Source organism: Varroa destructor, unplaced genomic scaffold (genome assembly GCF_002443255.2).
Source record: "Varroa destructor unplaced genomic scaffold, Vdes_3.0 BEIS01000007.1, whole genome shotgun sequence".
In the NCBI taxonomy this organism is placed as follows: domain Eukaryota; kingdom Metazoa; phylum Arthropoda; class Arachnida; order Mesostigmata; family Varroidae; genus Varroa; species Varroa destructor.
In genome coordinates, this window is record NW_019211460.1 from 27,691,229 (window position 1) to 27,711,142 (window position 19,914).

Below are 19,914 nucleotides of genomic sequence, written 5' to 3' on the forward strand. Positions count from 1 at the left end.
CCTGTTTTCCTTAATATTATCATACTGTTTCTACGTTATACTGCTTTTATCAAGCAAGGAACATTGGTAGCTTTCTACAAGGTCTTCTTGCAATATTATTGATGACACACGGTCCAAAAAAATAAATGTTACATTATCTAGTGTACTGCGGTTCGACTTTACTTCTTTTACATTCGAAATGAGAAAATCCGTTTGCTATGCATACCTGGTACACGTTTGCTTTCATAGGGGGACGGTCATCGGCCATCGGACATCGGTTCATCGGTCACCTAAAAAACCGATGTACACCGTTTTGGAATACAGCTTGAGCAATAATAACAAACAAATGCAACGTCGAAAAAGATAGCTCAACACTCGCATATTATTTCGTGTTTTAGCCTCTTGAACTGACGAACCCTATTGCATGATAGACTTCGCGTAATAGGTTTATTGGAGTTGGCACTGCTGCGTACGCTAAAATTGGATGCACTCAGGCGAAGGCCATACTCAGGCTACTACAGGACCGATTCCTTGCTACAGTGCTTCGACCAGCGTTGCTCAAGCTGTTTGTTGCCTTCCATTGGGCTGGGACTTCTACGGCTACTGATTGCACCTAAGAAACCTAATTTAGAGGGAGAAAAGCTTGCCCAATAGTCAAGTTCGAACTGTAGCATAAAAAGACCAAATTTGATTCTTGCAAATTGGGATGGATATCATTGCAGGTTTAATGTTGGCTGTCTATGCAGAGTAAGTACGGCATAGAACACCGACTTAATGGAACTTACAAAAACCAGACATTTGAATTTAATTAAAAGCGGCCATGGTGAATATTGTAGCACGCTATCTCGTAGCCACTTCCTATGCTGGACACTTTACCTTCGTTTGACTGTCAGGACAACATTTGGCTTTAATGTTTTAGACTAAATTTTCTCAATGCCCGTCCTTAAGGTATTGCTCTAGAAATGGCAAAAAACAGAAATCATATTAGTTATTTATAAGTTCATTAACACTCGAACAACTAAGGGAACGAATGATAACGTTTATAAAACGTTATCGAAATTCGAAATATTACTATACTATCTATGAACGGTTTATGTTTAGCGACGTTGGCGCAGATGATTGGCTATATCTGGATTTTTACCCAGGCTACTAAGATCAAATAATGGTAAGCCAATTTATAGATAAGGTTGGATTTTACATCATAATAGTCTACTTAGACCAGCTTTTGTCCTAGGCACGTTCTGTACTGCGACCCTATCGCCTGATTGAGATAGGCTGGGGATTCCTATAACCACAATCTTTAAGGTTAGTGAATTACTAAATGTTTCACAGCTATAAAATATGGTTTATTCAAAGCCTGCCGAGATTTTAGAAAGCATTCAAGTGCTAGCTAGATCATTAACGGAGCCGATGTGGAAATTGCATCAGTGAAATTTTAAATACAATTCTATAAGGCGGCAACAGCCATTATAATATAACGCTACTCTTTCGAATAGCGCTAATATTTGCTACAGAAGCAAATCATCAAGCGATGTTTGAAGCATTTTCGAAAATACCGCGTCTTCGAGAAGAACGATGTTTGCCAATCGGTTAGGGTAAGCTTCGGTTGTTTGCCTCGAGTAGCTGCCTCAGTCCTACGTCGAACCAGTCAGTCTCGTTTTCTGATTTGGGCATTCTGTTGCATGGGTATTCTAAAAGTAGCAGCGGCAGCAGTGGCGCCGTTATTCACACGATTTTGTGCTTCTTTTTTTTCAGTTCAGGGGGAGCATGCGTACTAGCCCCTTGCAGGCACAGTCGATTCAAGCCGACTATTGTGTCTGAAGCATCATATGGCTAACGACGTTCGAAGGCGATTCCATTAAGAAATGGAATCTTACAGTCGGATTGTCAAAACACTTGCTACCGATATGTGTTAGATTAGAAACGTAAACGAACTAAGTAACTACTTAACGAAAAGTAACTAGTAACGAAAAGGAAAGAACACTGTTTATTGTTATCATAAACATTGCTAAAATAGGTATACTACAGTTATTTGATTGAGATTTTCGAGCTTAAATTTTCTACGAATATTGGTCTTTAATTGACATTTAATTCTGACGTACCGTAAGTCCAAGTCATGACGAAATCTCATGAAGTTATAAAGTTATATCATCCAACTTGCTCTATTTAAAGGTATAACACTTTTGTAGTTCAGAGTCTTGTCTCCATTACGGTTTATCCATTGCGCCAGTTATTTAGTTATTCAGGAAACACAAACTACACTGTATTACAAACAAACCTAACCTCGTTTGAATTTATTCGTTTAATCAAGTTTAATCTTAGACCAGTCCAGGTCTAAGAAACATCAATATGAAACGAAGATTACAAGGTCAGAAAAATAGCTTCTCCTTAATGCATGTAATGAGAATGTAAAATACTTTGTTTTTATTTTATAAAATGTTTGCTGGTTCCCCTTAATACTTTCCATGAATTAACAGGCTCCAAAATAGAAATTGCCTAATTTTCTGTATAATTTTAAAAAATAAAAAAAAAAGGGTAGCGAATTTTGTGTTCATGGTAAATGTAATTGGACTTAAATAGAATGAATGATGATAAACAAATGAAAATGTTATAACAATAAAGAGAAATACAAATGAACCAACAATGATAGTATAAATATATACTATCTCGTTGTTGTTATGCTTGTCTCTTGCTCTGTGATCGAGACTATTTTTGATCATTTTACAGTGTCAATGTGCATGCCTATATAACGTTTTTCTCTTTTCCAGTATTTAATTCTACGGAAAAATTCTAGATTTGCTAGATAGATAAAAAAATGGGCTTATACACCTGCTTTGCAGCAGGTGTATAAGCCCATTTTTTTAAACTATTTTGTCGATGCAGCTGAATGGTGCATGAGGTTTTTCCTTGCAGGTACGATATTTACATTTGTTAATGGTTCAGTCACGTTCCGTATGCAAAAAGACGGCCTTTAGCAGTGATCCTACTCAATCAATACGATCACATTATATAATTCATTCCCTGCGATATCTAATAACGACAGTTAGTTTAACCTTAATCATTTGTCTACCTATCAATCATATTATTCTTTAAAATTTCATATCACCGATAACAACAATCTATTGAATAAAGAACTTCGTTCACTGCTGACCTTTTCTGTCTAGATGTTTACCTTGTTGCATCAGTACATAAGTGAATAGTCTAGCTTCTTTCTGCATTGGAAGTCCCTATTCTGGTCTGCCTGAATTTCGTCAGCTGGAAAAAGAAACGTTATAAATCAAAATGCCTCAAAGCTGTTAGACCTAGCCGGGCTGATCATGAAGTGATATCTAAAAAGATCCTTCTTGGGGCTTTGTGGACAAAAGGTATTCTATTTTAATACGAATACGAACAACTTCGATGTATACAACCTCATCACACCAACGAATAGTCATTAAGTAAGACTGGGGTAACTGCGTTCTTACCGAGGCCGCTCCAGATCGAGCAGGTCCCGATCAGTGCAGCTCCAAAAGTGCTCATGAAGGTCAATAGACAACTTGTTGTTCCTGTCCGCATCGTGCAGATAGTAACCTTAGACCTGACCGGAACTCTAACCGTATGTTTCCTGAAAGATAACAAGTTTCGTAAGAGTCGCTTTTTTTCGAAGCAATGTTTAGCCACATTTAAGCTACGCAATCTTGCTTGGATCATACGAAGCATGAAAGCAAATAAGTTTTATTGCAGTGGGCGCATAAAAGCCCCAGATACTTGAGACTGGGAAGGAAGGACCTGATTTTTGAAAATTCCTTTGCTAACCTGGAAGTGACACTAGAGCCCAATAGACGGCCGTTCGAAAAATAAATAGAACGAGGAGGCTCAGAAAAGCACTGATAGCAGCAACATCTGTTGAAAAGCCACTAAAATACGCTTAGAACTAGACCTGTTTTTGTCGATCTTGGAAATAAGAAAAAAAAATTTTAAAAAAAAGCCTCGCGGCGTCGTATGGAATCACCTTGGTCGAAGACCACCCAGTAGGGGAGGCAGCTTTTTTTCCCAGACTGCCTGTAGCCAATCTTTCTTAAACCTGTTCTGAGACGTCGCATCACCGCCCTAAATCGATCAGCTTTCTTATTATTCCGTACAATAATTTTTATGCAACACCTGAAGCGTAAATTCCATCTGCTAGAAATACCGGCATGTAAATAAGCGCGAATACGAGAACAAAATGGCTTTCTAGCTTCATTGACAAATGCTATAAGCGACAACTCTATGGTCCAATCGTCATATGGTAGCATGATCCATGTGAAAATTCAGTTTGCCGTGAATCAAACAGCGCACGCAAGCCAAACAATGGCGAAGATCGTTATCCACTGACCTATGCAAGCCATCGTTATGGTGTTGTTGCTCTAGCTGGTGAACACCTGTTTTGGCAATTCTAATTGTTTTTCCCTATATCCATTTGATTTTTACAATATATATATATATATATATATATATATATATATATATATATATATATATATAAAGCGGGAGAGAGCGCCAACAAAAATGCTAAAAATAAGCGCATATATCTTTATGGAATAGCGTAGTTTACTCGTCTAAGGGTAGTAACTGAAACTTACGCTACATCCATATTGCCTGAACCTTAATATAGCGACAAATCAAAAGCACAAAAACAATATATTATCAATACCCTAACAAAGCCGTATTACTTGGTATCAGAACAACAATATTCCGTCTAAAACAAACATCGATTCGAGTATACTAACCTACTAGAATCAGCCTATATTTCAGGCAGTCTATATTTATTGATTTCATTGAAGCATTCACGAATTGTGTTCAAATCAGCCAAAAAACGATAGTCGAAAAATTCATCCACAAAAATGCAGCATACACGATTGGCACGACAGGGACACAATGAACCAGCGCTCGACACAAATAGAACAGGTGCATTTGTACGATAGCATGTAAGTTAAGATTGTTTGGAGGATCAAAAATGATACGCAATAATTATTAGAGGCTGACGTATCTTATGAAGATTCTCGTGAGCTGAATAACTTGTATATAGCAACGTGCTCGTGGCCAATTTGCCCCCTGTCAGTCGCTTTTTTACGATGCTTTTCAACGAAAAATACGAAATTCGTACAGCAAAATATCGTGCCCAATCACTTGAACAAAATACAGATAGCCTTTGTAGCAGGCAGCTGCACTCGACATGCGCAAATCAAGTTCATAAAGGGGGCGTTTTACTGTATACGAGATGGTCTAAAATCGTTTTACAGAGCGTTGAATTGCCTTTTACATGTCAGAAGCTACTATTCAGCCGATGTGTTTGGGTAACACTTGATAAGATAATTCGATTTTAGTTTTATATTTAGCTCCAGCACGGGCTATGTGACCTAGAATCTAAAAGTCATTGTGACTCGCTGATATTAGAATTATGAAGGAATGAGAATACTCGCCAAAAGGTTAGTAAACCATTTGCCTTTAACGTGGACTACATACTCCGTTCAAAGTTTGGTTTTTCTTTACATAGAAATTGAGTTCGCTGATTCGCAGCAAACGGCAGTATTTCACAAAGCACGCACACAAAGTTCACCTACCAACTTATGGCCGACTTCGGGACGACACGTTAACGGTCCTAAGCAATATCTGAGGCAATGAATGATTTACATATGGCCCGCTAGGGCCTACTACGGCCACGATTAAAGTACCAAAAAATTAACCTGTGATACGATGAAGTTGATCTATATAGGCAACTGTGGCAATGCACTATGACTATATAAATTGTTTTGATTTCGTTCGAGCGTTTCTGCGAAGTGCACCGCTCAATGCAGAATGGTCAAAGCGTATGGCACAGGCACAATAAAACATTTTTTTCGCCTCTCGTACATACATGGGAACCGTGCTAAGCCCACCATTGCCAACTGGGTCGATAGTAAACCGCAGCTAGTAAGGAGGGATCTTAGAACTCCCCAATAAACAGATCGACTTGTATGGTTTGTCCTCCTATTGAAGCACACTACAGCGCTTAATAATACGGGTGCTGTATATACTCACATAAATGTAATAGCGTGAAGAGCGATGAGTCAAATAAACACGAGAGATTTTTCGTCTTAAGCACACTTTTGCATTCTAATTCTTCAAACGGTACTCTCGATTTGATTAGCAGAGCCCATAGACCAAGGTATCTCCAGCAAGCACGAACGTGAATGCAGTTTCGTTCATATCTTCCCGTCTCGACACGTATTTTGATTCAATGTAAAGCATGAGGCTTCAAGTGGCCCGGTCGTACGCATCTATAGCGAAATCGCAGCTGTCGGTAAGGTACCATTGAGTCTGCTTGGTCCTAACGTTGTTGAGAAGTTGATTCGATATTAAAAAAGGGACCGTAACAAGCATTTTTAAAATATAGGTACTTTTATAATAGTAATATAGGAATAGACGCCAAGAAAGAGCAAATAAAATTGGTTTTCGAAGATATCGAGTTCAGGAACTAGATTGGATTAGCTCACCGGCTTCTTCAGTCGTCCTAACAGACATGAATTTAACAATACAGTTGATATCCTTTTCATAATCATCAATGACATAATCGACGGAACTCAATTAACGCATTATATATTACCATACAGCATGTTCCTTCACATATGCTTATACAAATCACACCACTCACACGGCTTTGTGAAAAATGATCAATTGTCCCTGAAACCACCAGTGTGTCCTCAGCTACTGCACCGTACGCACGTGCACTCCTCTATGTTAGACCCACTCAAAACGACCTCGTTATTTGCACTATTAACGCATCTGTTGCCAAACATTCGGAGCGAGGCCTATTTACGCACGCTTTAAATTCAAATATATAGCACAGTCTATAATATTAATGCCTACTGTTTACATGCAATATATATTTTATGGGTATTGGGACTACCATGCATTTCCATACAAAATGGAACTATTCAGGTTCAAACTCATCTTCGGATCTCGTTTTTACCCGCCCACAGTTCTGCGCCTCCGCTTCTCCATCAACATTTGGCCCTAATTACACTACCGTAGTAACCATGAATGACTCTCATGTGATTCTCACTCGTAGTAGATTAGAACAACGCTAAGTAACCCTTTACCATCTTTACTTTTGATAACGATTTGGGTATTGCCAAAGCTTTTCCATCTACCCTATTCTTTTTCCTCTTAGTTTTTTAGCTCCCCCGCGTCCATTTGAAGAGCTCAGCTGTTTACTAGCCTTTTCTTGGTGACGGCGTAGCAGAACTATCCGGATGTTTTCCGCCTAGCTTTGGATATTTATGCGCTGACAAACTTAGATGCACACGTATGGGTACTTGACTACTACTTTTGCTACTACAGCTTAGCTGTGGCGGCCATAAACCGACCGCTTGTCTGGGCTGGGTGCTAGTGCCATATGGCTGTATTGAATGTGTCAGCTGTTGGTGTCCTGCCGTCCTCTTATTTTGTATACTATTGGACTTAGACACGCAATTAGTGCAGGGCAGCGTGCCTCTTAAGAACGGCTGTGGTAACATTCCTCTCATGACATCGCGTTGTCCGTTGGACAGCAGATGTCGCAAGGGAAGTTGAATCTACCTAGCCTTACAAGCTGCTGTTATCCCCCCGCCCCCCCGCCCTGCTATCCCGGCATTTGTTGGTGACGCCATGGCATCTAAGGGTCTATGCCGGCGGTTGCTAGTGGCCTGTACGTTGACAATGTCCAGCAGGCTATGACTGGTCATCTAATAAAGTCAGTAGTTATTTTTCTGTTAGGTTTTGCTTGCATTTCGCTTAAGCCTGCTTGACCGTTTAGACCTTTTTAGACCGGAGCTTCTCATTGCCCCATGTACCTCATCCCTCGGGCACAGTTCGTATCTCGACAAGTTACCTCTTATGAACAACGTTCCTGCGCGGCATCTTCTGTTCCTGCACTATTGTACACCGGCGCTAAGTGCAAATAGCGTACGAAGCAAGCCAGTGAGCCTTACACTTTTCTTGCACCTGGCGTACTCTTCTACGGGAGTACGACAAGGTGCGATACGGCAAATTTGGAGACCAATGCTGGAAAAAGAGGAGAAGAGAACCGGGACGAACGGCATAGCCGAGTACTGCTGAAAATCGTTTCCACTGCTGCTTTTATCAAAATGGCTAACGTTTGGCTTAAGACTTGGCTCAAATCGCTGCGCTATAACGCTAACGCGACAAGTGCTCTTTCCTAACGTCCACATACCCTTTGCCGTCCCCTCGTCGTTCACAGCAACAACCTAGTTACACCATGTCAACACTACCTATATACACATGGTGCTATAAATAGATATGGGAGACAGCGTTTCCCCTAAATGGCCTCTCGGGGTTGGGAGAATGGGGTTTCCTCTACACGACCCACGCAGCTGAACAGGTCTGTGTAAACTAACGCTTCACGGAGTACTGCTGCACATTCTTCTATTTATTTCCCATATTCCTAAGGAGATGAGGGATATGGGCAGGCGTGAACGTTCCTTCGCTTAATTGGACTTGTGGCCTGAATGAACCTGTAGGCAAGTAAAGGGGAAGCTAGGAGATATTTAGCACACGATACATCATTGTAGTGCAACTGATGGTGCTAATTCCCACTGTTATTAAGAAAGTTATTAATATTTATTATTTTTGCTAATTTTTATTTTTGCTGTTTATTATTGTTAATTACTTTATTACTGTTGTTACAATTATTAATGACTTAATTGTTACTCTTAACTTCCTATTAATTTATGTACTATATGTACTCATTATTTATTAAATTTTATCCTCGGTATATTAATAACGATGGGAATTCCTAGAATATATGATTGGCACGCGCCGTAGAAGGCGACTGTGCTATCAATGTATATGTCCCAACATACGGTCTGAGACCGTGTTCGCTCTGGGTTGGTTCTTCCTTGAAAGTCTACCCTGTACGCTCAAACCAAATTTTCCCCTTGGTTGCCACCACATCCGTATGCACTTACTTCGGCGTTCTCTGCAACCGATCGCCTTTGTAATGACAGTCACTCTTGAATGGGAGCAGATGTCGGAATGTACTCTTTTTACTTTAGGCTTCGACACTGAACCACAACCTTCCTAGCTTGTGGATTATATAATATGGAAGCGCTTCACTATTTTCTGTGAGACGACATGATCACTGCTTGGATGGGATCGGGTGATCTGCAGTAGTGCTGCGTACCCGTTGATTCGAAACAGGAACCTATTAACGGGCACGTATCCCAGAATAGGTGCTCCTGCGTCGAGTCTTACGATAAATTCGTTTCGACGAGGGTCTGCTTGTTCCATTCTCCTGACATCGGCCCGCTTCATACTCCTGGCATTAGCAACCTCAAGACCTTGCAACTCCATGGTGGGCGCCATCAGAGCTTACTCGTTCGACACGGGTCCTTTTTTGCGTTCCGATACGGTCCTTTGTTTTGTGCCACGCAAATACACCGGATCTGCCTGCTATTACCGCTGAGCTCCTGCGCCTAAAAGCCACTGGATACACTAGAGTAAACACAAAAACTTGACCTACTACGCATTCTGGCTGATTCGGACGACTGTTCCGCTTCAGCTTTATCTCGGTGTATTCGGTAGTCGTGTGTAACCATCGCAAGTGCCGTAAGCCAAGCACCGAGGCTCCAGTCAGGTAATTCATACAGGCACGATTTCTTGATGTGTTCTCGAAACGCCTTGAACTTACACGATAATCCGACACGGTCCAGTGGAAACCGCTTTTCTTACATAAACAGTACAGGTTTTCATCACATTCTCGGACCCGAGAGGTGCTGCTTCGCGTGGAAGCCGTTCAAATGGACGACTCGAAAATTCCAGCATCTTCTTGCTGCCCACAGCGGATTCGAAGCGGTACTGACCTGGACCTGGCAAAAATCCATAAGCGATCTCATATAGGCGTTTACGTGACTAACCTGCTGCTATCTCTAGGGCCCTGATCCCTTATTCAGGCCCTAAACAGAAAAGAAAAGGTAGCAACGGCGGCAATACGAATCCTTCTACACTTCCTGTGAAATGCTGCGTCACAGAAGGCAGCCTTCCAGGCCATTTCGCCCATCTTCGATTTGACTAGTCCTCTGGCTTGCATGATTCGCTCTCCTCTTGCTACCACAGTTTGTAGTGACGATACACTACTACTGGTATAAACGTTATTTATTTCAGCTAACTTCATTTTTACGACGACCGAAATATTTGGCGCTAAACAGATGATAGGTACGCTCCAAAAGAATATGTATATATATATATATACATGGCAGTGATCGACAATGTGTGCATGAATACAGACAAACTCTTTGCTATAGTGTGAGGTATGGATTAACGTCTTGCCGCGGAAAAGAATGCAACAAAACAGTGGAAAGGACTAACCGACACACAAAGATACACACTATACATGAACCATACTTACTGAAATTAGGCAAATGCGTTTGTGGATAAATAGCGAAGAATACGCGCGCAGCTGCCAGCGTCGTGGCAGAATGAGTATTTGAGAAAACTATTTGGGTTGACAAGGTCGGCTTCTATATATTGTCGTATGAAGCAATGTTTTTGCTATGTCTTCATCCTCTTGTTCGTCTCATTTAGTTATATTTGTCTCATTTAGTTGAGTCTTACTATAAGAGAACTTTTAAAATAATAATTGAAATACACTTGTTCAAGTAATAGTAAAAATAGTAAAGTACATGTTTGATTTAAAAATAAAACGCTAAATAGAAGTGGAAATTCTTTAATTTTAAGAAAGAAAAATTTGGTTTGCACCCTTAAAATGGTATAGAATGCTCACAGGACGCAGTGGTTTACCAGGTTCAAAAACAGCGCGCTGCCAAAATTAACATCTTTTCCGAGCAGTAGTCTTATGTCCACGTAATTGAATTACCTAAATATGAGCATGCTCGATATCGGCCTACATAACCTATAGTTGGTACATTAGATAACGCAAAATAAATGTTCTTAAATATATTATATTGGAAATAAATGTTCCACGTGTTTTTTTCTATTATAATTCATTTGTATGCAGTTTTATAAGTATGGGCAAGCAGTGGTAAGTATTTATAGTTGTTCGAGTTGAGTCGTATTGTGGATAAAGTATGCTTGCATTCCTGTCCTATTGAGAAGAAAAAACCTCGGTTGAGGCCGACGACAAGCGATGTGATAAAAGTAGGTAGACTAGTGTTGTTGACAACGTTTCAGCACAAACGCTTTAACGCTCATCTTACCATGTTGAATAGGCCCTATAAATAGCAAAACAATGCACCAGAACCGATCACAGAAAGACGTATATTGTGCTATGTCATTTATAGCTCTAATTTCACATAAAGGACTGAGTGGAGTTTAAACATGATTCAGTTATTGGACGGGTTGTTGCAGTGGTAAACGTAAAGTTGTAACTCAAGCGGCAGAACTGTCGGCCGATTGTTTTCTCGTGGTGCAAATTCGGACAAAGGGCCTCTGTCCTACTTTGCGTATCCCAGATAGTACGATATAAAGCCCGCTATCCGACGTCACCATATCTGATACGTTACCAGTGAGCGACGCGGTGGGTCTCTTTTTCAAGTCACATCAACTGTGTTCCAGCCACGCATTAGTCTTCTGTGACCACAGCGTGCGAATAATCTATAACCGAGGCTCGGAAATCGGAAGATGAAGACTGGAAGCGCGCAGAGACTAACGTGTCGCATAATACATAACGAAGTGTTATCATTCAAGCTTACATCACGTGGGAACAATCGCAATTTTGTGTGCCAGATTTTAAATAATGACTTTGTTTGATAATAAATTCGCGGGCTATTTGAACGATGTTTTTCGGCGCTTTGTCCGTTGTTTGTTGTGTAAATGTTACGTCTTATTCGCGAAAATAGAAACTCTATGTTATTATCATTAGTGTTATTAAAAAATATAAGACTAAACACGTAGTCTCCAGCTTACTAATATAATTAAGACGAAGAATCTTAAACATTTGTCTGTGTTGTAGAAAGTAATTTTGGGAAAAAATTCGCCATACTATTGTCCTAGACAAAGAAGCTAGGACATCTCGTTAGCCGAAAACGGCCCCGGCAGCCGTCGACAGCCCGAGCAAAATCTAACAGATAGCGCAAATGAATCTTTAAAGCTGACCATAACAGCTCATAGTAACAGCAGCGATATCATCATAAAATACGTGCTGTTTTCAGCTTAAAAATTACAAGCTCGGCCGCTTAAGGTTGAGGAGAACGAATTTCGCTGGTTTATTAAATAACAAAGCCCGTGTTAATTAATACATACTGCGAATGTTGTAATAGTTAGGCAGGATTCGACAGCCCATTTGTTAAACATATATATTTAAATAACATTTCGTTAAAAAAAAACTTAGTCTCCCGCTACGTTTTCCCAGCGTTTTCTACATAGCTAAAAGCTGGCCGCTTTTGGATCATCGATAATGCATATTTGTGGCATCTTCTGACGACTATGAGACTCTACGCTAGTGCTTACCTAAATTGTTTTGCCCTGGATACTAGACAGATTTAACTGGAGAACCTCATGGTAGAGGTCATGTTTGTGCTATGCTGTAAATGGCAACTTGGAGCTGAGTCAGCAATTAACAAATGTATTTCTGTTTTGTTAGTTAATGAAAACCACAAATTGATAGAAGAGGTGGATTACTTTAGAAGAGTTGGGATCTTATCTAATCTTCCTACCTAGCTTCTGCTATGTGCGCTCATCAATTGAATACAACACTTTAAGTATCTACAGACCTTGAATTCCGGTCCAAATTGCTTTGTTTGTGTCTGGTGTTTCGCACCGTACACACTCATGAGACCTCCACAGTCGCAGAATTTAGAGCTCAGTTGCTTGCCGATTGACAACTTTTGGCAAAGACTATGTATAATTGTTTCAACTAGAAAGTTACGCATTTGAAACGCTGCACTTATAAGCAGAAGAACTCTCATTTATACGACCTATGCCATTGGACCTCTAAGATTTTTTCCACTTATTATCGTGCAATAAGCGCTTACTTCTCTTCAGCTAACACAGCATCTAATATATTTTCATGTAAACACAGATTAGGAACATTTTCCAAAAATACAATACAAAAGCTGTGCTTAGTGCCAGATGCATAAAACCTCCATGCTTCATAATCAGCTAGTTGTTATAGTCGGCTATATAGTAACATAAATACATATTTTATATATGAATGAGAAGAGAGCGATTCGAATTATTCAGGCCAACTAAACACACATTTCGTATTTGAAAAACAAATAATTGAGAAAATAGGGATATAATAGTGCGATGAAACTCGTAAGTTCGTTTCAGTAGGTATGTATCTGGGAACATTCAGCCTTCCGCTATAGTCTCCAATATTTAGGGATGATGATACAGAGTAGAAGTCGGAAAATTCTCTGAGGTATTTAATATAGGGCCTATCCCCTGAGGAACATTACTCAAGCACAGCTGTACTGTGTGTAGTTTCTCTCCTCTGACAGAAGCTATTAATGACCCTTCGAGCCAACACAACAATATTCCTGCGAAGGATGCCTTTACCTAATCGCTTAAAGCCGACAATGATATGGGATAATAATACAAGCGACCCAAGCTATAGGGTAATTCATGGCGATAACAAATCATTTCGAATAAAGACGATGTGGTAACTATGAGTCAGTACGTACGTCAAGAGAGTAACGTCCTGTGATACATTCGTTCGGTATTGTTTACAATGTGTAAAACATCAACAATTTACCCTAACAGGTTGTAGTAAATAAAAATTGTAATAAATGTTGTGCTGTCCCCGTTCCAACAAAAGATTATTACATATAATTGCGGATTCGAATTTATTAACATATTTCTAGTATCGACTTTTTAGTACTGGAGCCTTGCTTCAGTCGTATCTGAGACAATCTAATCACGCGATATTGTATTTTAGCTATCTTGATTACTTTTCATATGCAGGGATGATTCCACGTGGGGGAAGCAAAATAAATTAAGTTGAAAAATTCCTCAATTGAATATTGACTTTATTAGAACTTTCTCTTGACCAACCAAGGGTAAGGACCATTTCATTATTTAGGACATGGAAGGTTTGAAATACAGAGCTTGGCCTCGTAACCACACGTCCCCTCGACATGGTTGGCATACTGATCACGTTTTCCTTTTTTAAGAAGTTCTCACTTTTTTTGTCCAGCCTAATATCTCATGTCGATTCTGTCATTTTTCGTGCACAAATTTATATTATACGTGTCATGTGCGCCTGCACTTTTAGTAGACCCCAAATTACCCTTTCGCTTTTGCGTTTACCCGTCGCCCACTTAAAGGAGATCGCACATTAATAGATTTGAGGCCTGCACATAAATTTCTCATTATAGAGATTCTTTCTTTGATCTCCATAAGATCTACGAAAGGAAGATCAGCATAGATATGATTTGCGCAAATATCCAAATTTCATCATCACCGAAGCATCAATTCGATTAGCTCAAAGGGACATACATTAAAATAGTTATTTTTAAAAAAATCAGCTATGTTAGCTTACGAGGAACAAAGGCTACGTTTAAATTATTTTATCTACCAACCGAGCTCGACCTACCTAAACTTGAACATTTGCTTCTACCAGTGTTACAAGGCAGACATTATATGGCGGCGTCATAATTCCTAAGCTCAATATAATCATGCCTTCAACGTTGGTTGTGATGCAGACTCTTTGAAAGGGGAAGCATTGAATTAAAACATTTACCAAGAATCATCAACAACTAGAATGCTTCTCGAGTAGATGCTAAATTTACTCGAAGACGCTGGGCTCCAAAAAGTCTCACATAGATTCATTAATGATGATTTTCACCTTCGAATGATGAGCAGCGTGAAACTGAGATAAAGCCCGCCTTACGATTAAAACGGGCTATTGTTTTGATATTTTTTTAGTTTCGTGGTGCAAAAAGAATAGCTACTAGAACCACATCGATCGATCGATCGAAGTCGCTTTCGCGTTTCTTTCACCTAGCAGTCCGTCTACTCTTCATTAACAAAAATAGAACGCAATACGTTATACAGTTACCAGAGGTAAGATCCGTGAAATCGACCAGCCGATCGGCCACCAATAATTACTACAATCCTCTCTGTCACCTAATTTTTGTGCCGAAAACTATGTCGCTGATAAAACAAATAGTAGAATAAAGCTCTTCACAGCTATAGAGGAGTAGTACGAGTGCCACATCACGTTTGTATGTTTAGATATAGTGAACAATTTTTTGTTGACCTGTTGTGAAAGTAAGATTTTGATTAAAACAAAAAATTATTCGCACGAAAAAAAGAAAAACAATGTGCTTATTGTACCTCGTGCGCATGTAATGCGCTCAGAATTCATTAAAAAGGCAATCATCTTCACCAGGCTGCCTGCAGACCTATAGCAATGGCCCAAAGCTGCTAGTAAACAATATTTTGCTTTCAGTGTAGTTACTAGTACGTGATTGTTTTTACCTTAATAATTCTTAAAATAACGGTAGGCATTTTTTGCGAAACACGTTACTTTTGAAGTGCTGTGTTATGAGTCAGGGCCGCTTTAAGACATGTCTGTGGTCTCACCTCAAATGATGATGATTTCTTTTAGCCCCAGCTATCAATGAATAAGATATACGGTGCCCGACATTCATCAGTCCACTTTTTATTACGCACATGAACCTATTAGTAAATCGCAAGCTTTAAAGCAAGGGTGGAATAATCAGGTTAATCGATGCACATAAATTAAAGATAGGATCTCAAAAGCCATTTTAGAAAAGCCATAGGGATAACAGTGTCGGCAGGGTTTCTTTTTTCTATTTGCTGTCAATCAACACGAACGGAAGCAGCTTCTATGAACGCTTTTATCCCTAAATTCGATTTCGTTACTAAAAAATACATTTTTGAAAAAAATTAAGTATCTGAACTACTGTTACCTATAGCTTCAAAGGAAAGGTATCTAGTATATCCTCCTGCATTGTACACATCCATACACATTCTTAGGGTGATACCGCATGCTTTTATTAAAAAAGAGACCTGGCTCGTAAAAAAACAATGTAACAGTGTAGTTCCTCTACGCTTGGTCGGTTTACTGCATTCACGTTGTGTTGATATGTAAATAGCAGACGAATAGCAGAATAAGAACAAATAAACAAATAGTAACAAATAAAAAAAAGCACGGGAAATCCGAAAAGTTTTTTCAAAAAATGTTTTCGATAACGTCTGCATTCAGCCGAGTAAAGGTAAAAACCCGTTATGTAATATTCTCACGGTCAAACTCTTTAGGTTTATAATAACATATACGACCATGTGGTCTAACTTTTTATCTTGTATCGTTCGCCAAAAATCTACAAATATCGAGCCCACATCAATGCATACAAGCTGATATATTAGTAGATATACGATGGTACACTATTCGCATAAGGGATAGCTAACAAAGACGAACGACTGACTGAGCATTGCACTCTACGCCCGGCCCACAGTCATCCAGACAAGCCTCCACGAGGAAGTTGACCTGCAAGTTCGTTGCTCATCTGATTCAGCGCTCAAACAGCTTAGGTTTCCAAGTTAGTGGCATTATCTCCGCCGTAAGAGTCGATCGAGGAATAAATAAGTAGTAATGGAATCTAGGCGCTCCAAAGTGGAACCATGCTGAGATTGGCCATCTGTGTGTCTATGGTTATATATGGGGAGAAAGCATCAGGGACAATGGCCCTCTTACGTTTCTCTCTGTATATCCTGAGCCGACAATTGACAAGCCACGTTCTAGCGGTTCAAGCGAGATACTTTTTCTTTTCTTTCCGCAGGCAAGTTGACTGTCAATGACACGCGTCCTTGAGTTTGCTCTTTGTAACCAAATGTGTTGGCGGGCACACAGAGCTCGCGGTGCTGTGAAGAATTCTATTGAATCATCTATTAGTTTTCTCGACCTCGCTGCCTCTTTCTTTTGGCATGTGCCTCACATTTGGTCTGTCTTTTGTCTCCTTCTCCACGTGCCATCTCTGCAGTTCCCGTCTACATCTTCTGCTACAAATTCAACGGAACCGATGATCTTTACGTCATAAGTATAGTTACACAGGGACACGCACACGGACACGCATATGCAGCGCTTACGGTTGGATGCGATGGGCACAAAACGTTTTTTCTGCTCTCAGACTGGTATCCCCCGTCCCGACTTGCAAGGCAACGCCTTTCTTTTCGTTCTCCCAGTACATTCGCAAAACGAATCAGTACATCCCTCTACGAGACACTTTTTTTTGTTGGCCTTTCTGCAGATGGCCTGGTGGCCCTTGGCCTTGTCGTTTGTTTCTTCTTGGTAGCTGCTTCTATCGTTTATTCGGCTTCATCGTCATACGAAATGAGATGTCAGGTGAGAGATACTGATATCGAATCAATGTTTCATATGTGGCGAGCTAGAAAGCCTTTGCCATGCTCCGAACGTTTCAAGGTCAGCCAAGTCCTATCGCTCTCCTGTCGCAATACACAGACATGTAACTACTTATCAGTGAAAGGTGGAGGCAAAGAATGAGGGAAAATTTAAGCCCTGGACTACGTCAAGGCATAACCCGTAAATGTTTTCATTCTTACGTCTGATACCGCTATTAGACATTCCGTCAGACAAAGCATAACTCCATAATGTCACATTCGGACTGCCCAAAGTGTGTTGTCTTGGTCTGAAATTTCCAAGGGTTGAAATTATTAACATTTAGGACAAACATGAAATCACGAAAGTATGAACGAACAGTACGAAAGAGGGATGGAGTATCGGTGAGAAGCATTGAGATCCGTTTACGGAGAATAAATATTTACTTACAGATATTTACAGCTGACCTGAAGACAGTGCTTATAACTCAGAGACGATTTCTCAGATGTTGATTTATAGTTTTAGAAGTAATGGTATGGATGCAAAGAGGCTATATATCATGACGGACAAAAGCAAACGTAAAGAAAAAACAACTATTTGAAAAGTCACTATTATGATGGCGAACCTCAAAAGGCCATATCTATGTGCAGTTGTAAAACGCCCCCCATAGATGCAATAAATTATACTCTTCGATAACACACAGGTCTACAACCGGATAAATTCTTGCAAAGAGAGAAAAAAGTATCTGGTCACAAGTCATCGCTGGGGAGTTAATACATTTTACGTGTTAACTTCAATTCTTTGTTATTATTTTCCAAAATATACATTACCATTGTTGGCATAAGATATAAACCATTTGTATTGCAATAAGCGAAGCATACGTTTTCATTTTCTATCACGGTTCTTGTATAAATCACATAGTTTGAATACATGTACTACAAAGTTTACGAGTAACTCTGTATGAAACCATGCTTATTATATTTTTCTTGGCGCTAGTGACTTTTGTCTGTACATTTTCGATTGTTTTTTTTTTGCAAGAGGGCTGATGTGGGCTATCATTTCGTGAATTTCGTTATATCTTCCAAATGAATGGTGTCCTTCTTTCACATTACATTTATTGATTTTCATATTTTTCAGGTGCCTTGTATATAGAAAAAAATAAAGCATCCAGAATATATAATTATAAACAGAAAATAAAATTAATAAACAAGATACATGGTACACCGCGTCAGAGCTGCGCTTTTCTTCTTTGCGACACGCCATTCAAGAAAGGCGTCTTTAGACATGAGCATATGTAATACCGTCTGCAGGTGCCTTCGCATTGGATACGGGTACAATTTTTGCTTGGCTTATGGTTAATTTATTAATGCACAGAACGCGGCTAAGACCAACGGTTCTCTAGCGAATTAGCACATGTCGGTGTTCTCTATGTGGTTCCTTTCATAGTTCGTCCATCGTGGCTCCAGCGGCAAAAAATTCTAAATCGATCTAAACCATTCACTCCTTTTGTTGTTCAGCAGTTCCAGGTAGGCGGGCACTTTTAGTAAGCCAAAGTAACAAATAGCAGCGTCTCGGCAAGGCCCAGTCTGTGCTCTCGCGGAAAAACAGGCTCTACTTAGTGCGGTTTGTGCTGAGGTCCTCCCAGATGTTATCGGTTCGAGATTGAGGTGTACTGCCGTATTCAGGAAAAAGAGAGACGCTTTCTCCAGTCCAGCACTTGCTACCACTACTTTTCCGAAGCGTTCTGTTACATGCTCGGTCTAGCAAGATAGCGGCCGAGCCGAATAAGGTCAGCACCTTTGAATAAGGGCGGAGCGTGCAACTAAAGAGCGCCATTTGCCGCTAGCGGCCTTATTTTTGGGAACTTCGGAACCTTATTTTTGCCTAAGATTTTCATGTGCAAAGGTATATGTAGAAACGGTATTGGTATACATAAATCAAAAGCTCGCACTGAGCTCGATCTAAATAATCCACAAGTCTCTATAAGTGGACCGACATTTTCATTCTAAAGAAGCAGGGCGCAACTAGCAATAGCAACAGTGCCTCCTCCTCATTTATGACGATGTTCTAAAATACAGCGCCATTTCTGCCGTTCAATAACGGCGTCCTGATGAGAAATATTGTTGTGAATATTTCAAAGTTTTTGGCAGGTTAATGACGCAGTTAATCACTGTAGAGCTAGTTATTGCCCTAGCAACGATCTAAAAGCTGACACAGATCATTTAAGAAAGTATCTGATGCTTGCCTGTTTGACTGCTACCATCATCATTGCCATTGTAGGACAACTGATGCGCTATAGTGTGTGCTATTGACAACCTTAAAATTGTAGGGGCCGGGTTGAGCAAGGTCTTCGTGAGAAATCTTTTTGGCACAACTTGTTCTCCGGATCAAACGTTATACCTTTTTTTTTTATACTTAAATCCGCCTCGAAGGGGAGATATATAGGTCATATGCAAATCTGAAAATGTTCCAAGTTACCGACGTTAAGCGCTGAAGTCACATTTAAAAACGTCTTTACGAACAAACTAACTGACTCTTCTTTGCTTAGTAATTTCAATAAGTTTAAGGTTGCCAAAGGCGAAACAATACATGGTTATTAACTGAAAAACGTCTAA

General features: G+C 39.9%; 1 long non-coding RNA gene across 22 annotated transcripts in view; it reads right to left on the reverse strand.

The window, feature by feature from the left end:
• LOC111254768 (uncharacterized) overlaps positions 1-19,914 on the reverse strand; it is a 44,810-nt gene that overhangs the window by 18,690 nt on the left and 6,206 nt on the right. For 4 of the 22 annotated variants that reach the window (XR_015316940.1, XR_015316939.1, XR_015316941.1 and 1 more), the window contains exons 3-4: positions 3,444-3,583; positions 206-269 (exon numbers count right to left, since the gene is read on the reverse strand). This is a non-coding gene — a long non-coding RNA (uncharacterized LOC111254768). Of the gene's footprint in view, positions 1-205; positions 270-855; positions 936-1,303; positions 1,671-1,943; positions 3,235-3,443; positions 3,584-6,018; positions 6,308-15,130; positions 17,407-19,914 lie in introns of those variants that run through there. The other 18 variants (XR_015316930.1, XR_015316928.1, XR_015316925.1 and 15 more) reach the window with 13 other exon arrangements.